Source organism: Nuphar pumila, chromosome 2, assembly GCF_984573655.1.
Source record: "Nuphar pumila chromosome 2, dmNupPumi1.hap1.1, whole genome shotgun sequence".
Lineage (NCBI taxonomy): Eukaryota > Viridiplantae > Streptophyta > Magnoliopsida > Nymphaeales > Nymphaeaceae > Nuphar > Nuphar pumila.
The window spans coordinates 36,305,276-36,315,675 of NC_143250.1; the positions used below are offsets into that span (position 1 = coordinate 36,305,276).

The 10,400-nt window shown below is 35.3% G+C and overlaps 1 pseudogene; it reads right to left on the bottom strand.

Annotated features, from left to right (window-relative positions):
- Positions 1-1,083: 1,083 nt before the first annotated feature.
- Positions 1,084-4,943, bottom strand: LOC149845258 (binding partner of ACD11 1-like; annotated as a pseudogene).
- Between the last annotated feature and the right edge of the window lie 5,457 nt (positions 4,944-10,400).

Here is a 10,400-nt window from a genome sequence, read left to right on the forward strand (position 1 = left end):
AAACTCCCAACTGTTTTACCACCGAGGTGGTATCCCATGTGGTAAGCGGGGTCCTGCACCAAGCTGAAGGCCCAGTTTCGAATCCCTCTGCCACATGAGGCTTAAGAGATATCTGGTAGGGTCTGCCTAACCCCAGCTTGCCTTTCAAAAGAAAAAACTCCAACTGTTCTGGTGGAGTCTTCATTTCATGATTCACAAAGAGCTTTTTGAGTACACGTTAAGCCATGTGAACCATATACCATGACGAAGTTAATATTTTGGATAAAATTAAATACGCCCATCTAATTTGAGGATTGTACAGTTTTTGGTAATCTAGAACACTAACTAGGATTGTTTAATCCTTAAAATGGAGTTGACCCTCAAGCAAAATCTTTGGATCTGATGGCATGGATGATACATGACCTTGACTTGTACAGTGAAATTAAGCTCAGACTGGCTCAACTTGATCAGCAAAGGAGCCAACAACATTCCCTCAAACAAAAATTTAAAAAAGAAAAAGAAAGGAGCCAATAGTAAACAAACTAGGTTTGGAGAAATGCATTTCAGAATATTCTACAAATCATGCCCTTCAAAATGTATCTCGGACCAGCTTTAGTTACCTCAAATGTTCATCAAGCCTATGACGTGTGAGCCTAGTAGTCCAGACTAACGGTTAGGTCGAGTTTGGGTCTACAACTAAAGAGCTAAATGGCTAAGGGAAAGCCTAATTGACATTCTGGGCAACCAGTGTATTCGCATCAAAATCTGAGCAAAACTTGATTGTGTGGACGGTGCATGGGGCCCATACAAACGCAGGATGCACGGACAAGCAGGACAACATTGAAAAAAAGGCCCTTCCTCCGGAACAGGACAAAACAGACACTTTTGGGGAAAAAAGAAAAGAAAAAAGCATTTTTCCATCCTTGTCCAGGCCTGTCTGCAAATCAAACGGCCCTAAGAGACAGAAAACATGTTGTAAGGGTACAGGTTGGTCACAACAGAATGTTTCCCATACACGTCGTAGCTCATCCTATGATGCAATTATGATAATTTAGTCTGGTTCAAGCGCGCATTATGCAGAAAATCATATTACCACCATCACCATCAAACCTTATCCCAACTACATGGGATCAGCAAGAGCAGAACATGGAACAATATAATCAAAGGCTTATGGAAAGCATAATATTTCTCAAGAGTGTGCCCCCATATCAGGTTGCATACCTAATAATGCCCTCAATCACATCATCATCAAGATTAAACTTCTTCACAAGATTTGGAACATCCAAATCCTATGCATCTTAATGCGGATTATTCCAAACAAGAAAGGATATCACAACCAACATTGCATACGAGGGCAGTTGAACTAACAATTCACACTGAATAAGGGACAATCCATACGTTACCACAATCTCCATCTGAAGAATTGCTGGTCCTACAAAAGCAGAGGGCATATATACTAGCAATTCCTAGAAACAAGAGGAACCCTACAAATCTCATCCTTTTTACTTGACAGTAAAGGTAATGCATCAATAAACATGCCAAACAATGGAACCGTTGAAATAAAACATCCTTTTAGTCACTAACATAGTGGGATCTAGCAGATGGAACCATTGAAATAAAACAAAGTAATCTAGAACGTCATATCTTTTAGCTGGATACAAGACTATTTACAATGCTTTCGAAAATCAAAGAATCAAACCTTGTGCAGGTGGAGGCTTTAAAGAAGGTTCACTGGATGCAGGTTTTGGAGACTCAGAGAGATGAAACGGTTGATAACCTTCCCCTCTTATGTTTTCTTCTTCTGCCATAGTAACCTTCTCCTTGGCCTTCAAACCAACGTCCTCCGCAGCCTTGGAAACCTTGTTGGAAGGCACCGGTCACCCACGAAGCTCCGGTGAACACAAAACGATTTTTCATAATCGCAGAACCAGCTCTGCTAACCTTTCTCCTCAGCCACAGCGATGGCAGATCTGGTCTTCTCAGAAACCTGGAATTTCTGATCCACTTCTTTAACTTTCTCATTGACAACGGCAGTGCCCATGCTTATCTTCTCACTAAGTCCAATCTTCTTATCTAGAGAAGCAACCTTGGCGGTAGCATTGGATGTGAACTGGTGCTGCTCATCAAATGACTTGGCTTTGTTGAGGGCATCCTTACCCAGGATGAAACCCTTGGCCAGCATGCTGCTAACAACATCTTCTGCCTTCTGAACTGCAGATTCAGCACTGCTGACAAATTTCTTGTCCTTTTCCTAGAACAACAGAATTTGGCTGGTAAATGACCTACAAATGCAACATGCTTTACACAAAAGATGGGAGTTCACAGGAGAGCAAGAGTTACCGCTGGAGGAGCTGAGGCAATAGGTGGTAATTGGTAATCAGGAGCAGACGTAATGGAAACAGAGAGATCAACTATTGTAGCACCCTGTCCCACAATAAAATTTTAATGAACTACGTCAAGATAATAGATAAGAATCAGCAACATTTGTAGACTACTAAAGGGCGAAAGTGCATGCTGCATTAATCAGAAGTGCCATTTGGTTGTGGTAAACTATTTATCAACAGAGCATCATGGTCATTGAATTTCCAGGTCAGGTTTCCAGTTTGGGATTTCTTGAGTCTTCAGCATCCGTTGGGAAAGGGCAGAAAGAACAATAGAGTTGAAAATGATTAAAGCAGTATCTGAGAAGAGGGAGATGGGGGGAAGATTTACTTTTGCAAAATTTGTATTACCCAAGCAACACATCATTAGAGAGACTTCCAAAAGAGAAATGCCTAGACACAGAAATGCAGAAGCAAGTGCACAATGATTTTCATGAAAGTATGTAAATAAACTTTAATATAAGCACACAAGTAATATCTCGCATTCACGAAGAACATGGACAATAAAAAACAGAAAAAACAAAATAAAAATACAGGACACATTCAACATGTTAAAATCAAAGGCCAGTGATATGATAAATGCTCAAAAGAAAATACATCTTAAGAACAAAATGACTGCAGAGATGCCAAATGTACCCAAAGAAGCAGTGCAGTCTCAGCACCCTGACATATGCTAAAAAATTCAAATATGGATTTTTGAATTACATCATATTGTGTTTGAAATCTCTAGTTTCCTTAGTACCCTAACTCGGTTTTCAAGAATATATATATATATATATATATATATATATATATATATATATATATATATAGTAACTAGAATATGAGAACTAAAAATATGGGCATTTTCAGCACTTTTTTTGCAAATCCAATCATGTGGATGTGCTTGGCATAGTGAATTTACTAGGAATCAACAATTGAATAATGTATTTTCAATGAAAAAATGTGATTTTTGAATGCTTGAATATTTATGAAGATTATGAGTCATTGATTTTAAATCTTAAAAAAATCATATTTATGCATCAAAATCGGACAGTTCAAGAGCAGGTTCTTATAAAACCAATCATTCAGATCACATTAGTACGGTTAGATACAAGAGTAAAAACAAAAAAACGATGAAAATAGTGGCTCACACATTAGTTCTCATGTTTTCAATTCTCATATTCTAGTGATTCTATATATATATATATATAAAAGAGGGATCGTGAAGGTTCAAAATCTGCAACCAATGATAATTAATGATGTTCCTTCTCTAACGATCGAGTTTTTAATCAATCAGATTTTACCTATTAGATTTTCATCATTCATTTAGTAAGTGACAAGTTTTGGATTGTGAATTTTAGATGTTTAGATGTGTTTTTTAAAATGCTAAAAATCAACAACTCCTAATACTTTGTATTATAAAGTTTTAAATGCATTGTGAGTCATCAATTTTACATGTTTTTGAAAAATATGTTTATATGTCGTAAAGTCTTCGTGTAAAGCATATTTTTACTAAATAAATTATAAAAAACAAACATATGAGGTTCAATTGATGAGATGCTCAAGCATTGGAGAAGGGGAGCTATCTGACCATCATTGGTTGTAGATTTTGGATCTTTTTCTTTGGTTGGATTGCTTTCCTTTATAAAAAAGTGACAATTGTCTACTACTTTTTTGGCCTACTGTTAGCGTGAATAAGCTTTTTTGGTTTGTTTTTTCATAATTTGACCTTATATTTGGATAAGGTTTAAAAAATTAAAATTTTAAGCCTTAAATATTTTATAAAAAATTTAAACCATCGATTTTTAAATCTTATAAAATCCTACATGACAGAATCGGATAATTCAAAAGTTGATTCTCATACAATCAATAGTAGATTGTATGTTCAGAGGAAAACATGAAAAAAACCTTCAAAAGCCTGACTGGCTTGCGGTAGGCCAGAAAGTGTAAGCAGCTACCACCTAATGCTCCAGAGCACCTACTCTCTGGTCTAAATCATTGGATTGTTTATAATCCAATGGTTTAGATGAGGTTGAAATTGGGATAGCTTTTCATAATTAATGGCTTTAAGAACAGTAAATGAGAAAGGGGAGGTCGTTTCTAAATTTCAAGATGAAATAAATGATCTCTCACTCAAGGTTGTTAAATGCAATGAGGCGAAGCGAGGTGTTGAGCATGTTATGAAGCGAGGCGTAAGCCTCCAGGAGTTGAAGCCTAAGCTTCATGATCAGAATAATAAAATATATAATATTAATAAAATAATAAAAATTTTAAATAAGAACTACTAATTTGCTTTTAGTTATTTTAGTACAAAATCATAAGAAAATAAAATAAAGATTCATCACTGATCTCTGTGTTTGCCATTAACTGATCGAGGCCGAATAGGGAGGCGATGTCAGAATCGACCTTGAATGAGACGATGCTTGCAGCATTTTTCGAGAACTGCTCGCCGATGAGAAGCCGTGCACCACGGTACTCAAAGAGGAAGAGGAGGAGAGTGTACCAAATTATGCATTGGAGGACGACGATCTGTAGTCTGTACCATGAGGCTGCCGGCAGACCCTCACTGGCTACATCTGATCTTGAGAGCAATTTTTCCATGTATATATAAAAAAGGCCGCCGGCAGACCCATGAGACCGCCGGCAGGCCCGCCCTGCAGAAGTTTTTTTTTTTAATTAAAATTATACATGTAAGCCTGGACACATATAAATTTTAATTAAAATTTAAAACTTATACATTCATTGAGGAGGCACCGTACATTCCAGTATGCTTCAGGTACTGAGTGTGCGCCTCAGTACCTTGAGTGTGTGCCTCGCCTGTGAGGCGTATGCTTCAAGTACTGAGGCGTATGCCTCTCACAACACTGCTCTCACTCACTCTCTCATCCATGTTTTGGCATGAAATGCATCTAAATTAACAACATCAATGCATATAATGAATGGATGATGAATAAGGATGGGTGACATATTTATATATGGATGGCATGCATCATCCATGTCTACCATCTCACATTTTTTAGCTTTTTTGTAAAAATAAGTTACCCTTTTCTATCTTTAGTTCTTATTTGTATATTGGTGCATTATAGATATGCATGGAAGGATGATAGAGAGAATTTTTAACCTTGAAACCCTTTACTCCACCAGCCACGTCACCCTCATTTAATTTTTGAGAATAATTAATAATGTAAAACCATTAAATTTAGTGCATCTTTTTCCTTCATTTACTTTTTTGAAGCCATTAAATATAGAAGACCATCAAAATTTCAACCTAGATTAGATACAATCAAACTGTTTAGATAAGGGAGCAGGTGTACCAGGAGCACCCTATATATATATATATATATATATATATATATATATATATATATATATATATATATATATATATATATATATATAGTCACGCTTGCTTTTTATGCCTTTTTTATCTCTTTTTTTTATGCAAAACTTTTTTAATTAGGTATTCATATTTCATGCTTTAACGTATATTCGTCATTTCATGTTTTCTAACTATGGATCCATGCGACAGGGACACGCTATTTAAGGACTCGTGTCTAAGGGACATGACACGGAACAGATGTATATTGTATATTATGGCATGTTCAAATATTATGTTATTAATAATCATAAAACCAAATTTTTATCAATCAAACAACCTCTCTCTTTTTTTTCTTTTTAACCAGAAGAAAACGCATCCGGGATGAAGACCTGGTCGTCGCTCTTGCTCAGCGTACCATACCTACAGTCGTGCCATCAGCGTAAAATTTCGACGCAAGGACCCTTGTCCCACCTACCCCTTGGGGCAACAACCTATGCCTTGTTCTCGTTTATTAAAAAATTAAATATTTGTGTGTGTACTTGTATCGAGTACTTGTCTGTGTGTGTACTTGTATCGAGTACTTGTCTGTGTGTCACAGTGTGACATAGCTATGAGCGCAAATCGCCTAAAAAGCAAGAACACTCGGACTCCAATTTCGTCAGCCCAGCTTGATTGGGTGGCTGATCAGCCATTCAAACGATATACTCCACTTTACTCCCTTGTGCTCTCCCTTTTAATACTAATCTTAACAGAACCAGACAACACATGGTGGCGTTTGGATAGCTGTTGCACGTTGTCCACTGAACCCCGCCACATGGGACCCATCCATGTTCGTGTGCCTGTGGACAGTGTTTTGCTGTCCCGTGCTGTTCCACCCTCCCCCCTAACAGAACAGGGAGGATATGACAGTGTGGACAACAGCCAATAAATAAATAAAGTAGCCTTGTTCCGGGAGGACTGTGCATCCCGAGTTGTTAGACAGGACACACTGTCCTCATCCTCCCTGTCCACGAATCTCCAGCCCTGGTCAGAGAGCAACCATACAACCATATTGATAAACGCGTTACGGTTAGGGTTTCAAACAGATAAGATAGTCTAAATCATGTTTGATCCAAACGCGCATTTTACATGTAAAGATATAGACAGCTATGTTTGATGTGGATACAAACATTGAACTAACCAAAACCATTGATGCAATTGAATCCAAGCAAAAGTTAGAACAGATGAATCCAACGAAATCTAGTACACCTACGCTTTAAGATCTATATCCAAATAAATGTTCTTGGATCTGAATCAAAGTCCGACAGAACCCACTCATTTTGCACCCCTTAATAACGCACATCGGTTATCTAAGACGCATTTGGTCTCGACACAAGCCCACTTGATGCTTCCAAACAGAAAGAGTTCATATATGGGTTTGGTTGGGATTGACACTTAAATATCCATTCAAGATAAGGCACAAACAGAAACAAAAATAAGATGTAGAATGCTAAATCTAAATCCACCTGTTTCATGTTGTACAACATAATTTGACCCTATTCTTTAAAAATCCTACAATCTTTTATTTCCTCTTGATGTCCAAAATCGCAAATATCCAACATCGTTAGGACACTTTTACTCTTCGTAACTGTGAATTGATACTTTATTGCGATAAAATTTTACCACCTATTAGCTAGGTCCAACTCCCACTTAAATTCAAAATCACAGGGTTTTTTTATGCGGACCTCATGAACTTGCATAAATTTATTTGCGATTTTTTGGTGAAATTGAAACTACCAAAATAAAAAACATCTACCCTTTCGCATATACGTCATATTTTGCATGAATATATTTGTGAAACACCACTGAAATTGCATATATCATATACTTTTTTTCATATAATTCATGATTTCACATAAATATATTTGCGACAATCCTACTGGTTCGCAAAAATCCTTTTGTTTCGCAAATTAATTTAGTATAGCGATTTTAGTTGTTTCAGCGGTTACAGAAAACAATATGATTTATGTGAAACAGTTGGTTTTTTGAGAATCAGTAGGATTTTCATAAATATATTCATGCAAATTTGTGAATTATATGAAAAAAATATGATATATGAAATTTTAGTTGTTTCGGTTTAAGTGAACATATATTTAAACGAATTTATGAAGTATTTACAATTTTAGTGGTTTTAGTTTTTTAAGTGGAGTTTCGCATATAACAACCCAAATACCAGTAAATTTAAGTAAAATGACATTCAAATGATTTAAAAATATATAAACATATAAAAATGATATTATATACAAATCATTCAATAGTGCTTTCAGTTTAAACATTCAACACTCTTTCAGTTTAAACATTTAAATCATTTAAACAATAAGATTGAAAACATATAAACATTCAAATTATTTAAAAATATCTAAACATATAAAAAATGATATTATATACAAATCATTCAAAGGTGCTTTCAGTTTAAACATTCAAATCATTTAGTGACATTCAAATGACTTTATATAAAAAAATATTTATAGAAACATGCAATCAATAACATTATATACAAATCAATGACATTCAAATATCTTTATATAAAAATTTATTTATAGAAACATTCAAATGACATTATATACAAAATAATGAGTTACAATGATGATCTTCAAATACATACAAAAAGCAAAAAACAATCAAATGAATTTTTATAGTTGAGGATGTTGTAATTGCAGCGATCATAACTCATCGATGACCTTATTTGAGTTATCTAGAAGACCAGCTTGAGTACGCATCATATCCTCTTGAATATGTATCATATTTTTCGACATGCAGATTTCTTCACGTGCAAGAGTCAACAATCCCTTTGATCCACTTACAGACTTCTCTCCAACTTTCTTCTCTCTTAAAGGCCCTCTTTACAACATGCAACATGTTGGGTGGCTAAAAAATTGTCATCGGTGGCACGTTCCATGAACGACAAGCCAATGTCTTTGTCGCCCTCGTGCCAGTCTTAAAGTTTGGAGAAGAATAATGTGGGGTAATCCTTCGTCTGATCCTTAGTGGCATGTGATAGAAATTTGCTAATTTTGCGAGGGTGACTGGTTGGTTACTGAACAAACCCACATTGTTGAATGACTCGGCTAGCCATTTGGTACTCAACTTCATTCATTTTGTGCAACCAATATTCATCATCGCGATGTCTCTCACCTCTATAACCACATCGACATTCTCCTCATCTAACGTTCCTTCATAGGGGCACTAGTTTACCTACATTTTCTTTATAGTTAAGCCTAAAAACATGCATTTATTAAAAAGATATACAAAATATCAGCAACAATACTTATGTTTGCCCTAGTGAACCTGTGAAATGATGCAATGCATTCAGTACGTGACATGCAAGGACCAACTAGTTTTTTATCGCAACCCTCTTAGTTGGATAACCGACTCCATATGGCGGCACATAAAAATTCATGGGCAACGTCACGTATCTAGGGTCTTTCAATAGATATGTGCTCACATATCCAAACATGTATAACAATGATTAACAAGAATTAATATACAATATGTATCAAAATATAGTATGTAAGTATATGAATAATTATAAATCAAAAGTTTAGGTACAATGAAGAAATAAATACTTCCAATAATACCAATATCCTGACAAGGTTTTTCTTTCGCTCCTCGTGTTATTCAAACTTGCATATAGGTGTGCAAGTATGATTGTTGCTTATGCGTATTGATCAACGCAATTCAAGTCTTTCAACAGTTCGATATATGATGCGACTTTGTACCAGTGTCGATGAATAAGCATGCACCAAAGAAGTATAAAAAAAAAGATTTCATCATCTTGTCTACCCTACTACTGCTCTTCCCTCCAATACATGGTAGCTTTGCCTTCATCTTTTTTGCCTTATTGAGGTCATAGTAGATCCTAAGCCATAAAAACTTGATTGTATCGCCTTCGAACACATCATCATTTGCTTGCAATAAATATCACATAAGTGCTTGAAATCTTCTCACTATTGTCCACTAACTAGCTCCTCATGGTATTGCAGTTTGGTGATTCGTGTCACGTCCTTCAATGTGATGGTCATCTCAAGATCTCTGAACTGAAATGTGTTGATTACCAGATTTCAAAACTGCACAACGACATCTAAGAAGGAGTAACTGATGTTCAATGGTGTGATCTTCAAGAATTTTCAAAAATGCATTTGATCCAACAACTCATTCGCTTCCTCCGTTAGTGTTAAAAATCATTAATACGCTTAGTTCCACTAGAATCGGTGCATGCTGGATATTGGCTCTTCTGAATCAATTGATTGAGAATCCTACAATCCAAACTAATTTTACTGAAACCAGTCAATTTCAATAAATTGCAATGGTTGAATGTATATATGTATAATAACAATTTCAATTTTAATTTCAATTGCATTCATAGATAGTGGCAATGTATATATTTATATAGTATTAATAAACATATTCAATTTTTTCTATAATAACAAGACAGAGAATATTGAACAAGCATTGCAAAAAAAAAACTATTTGTGTTTCAAAAAGCATTTAAAAAAAAGAAAACATTGTGCTTACTAGAAATATTAAAAATTTATTTTATTTAAAAAAATAATAAAAGAAAACATTGTTTGAGTCGGTTCTTAAATAAAAAAGAACAATGTTTGATTCAACATTAAACAAAAGAGAACATTGTGCTTATCAGAAAAACATGTTCTCAATGGTTCATTAGTGATGAAGTGCCTCCTATGAATAGTTGCCAA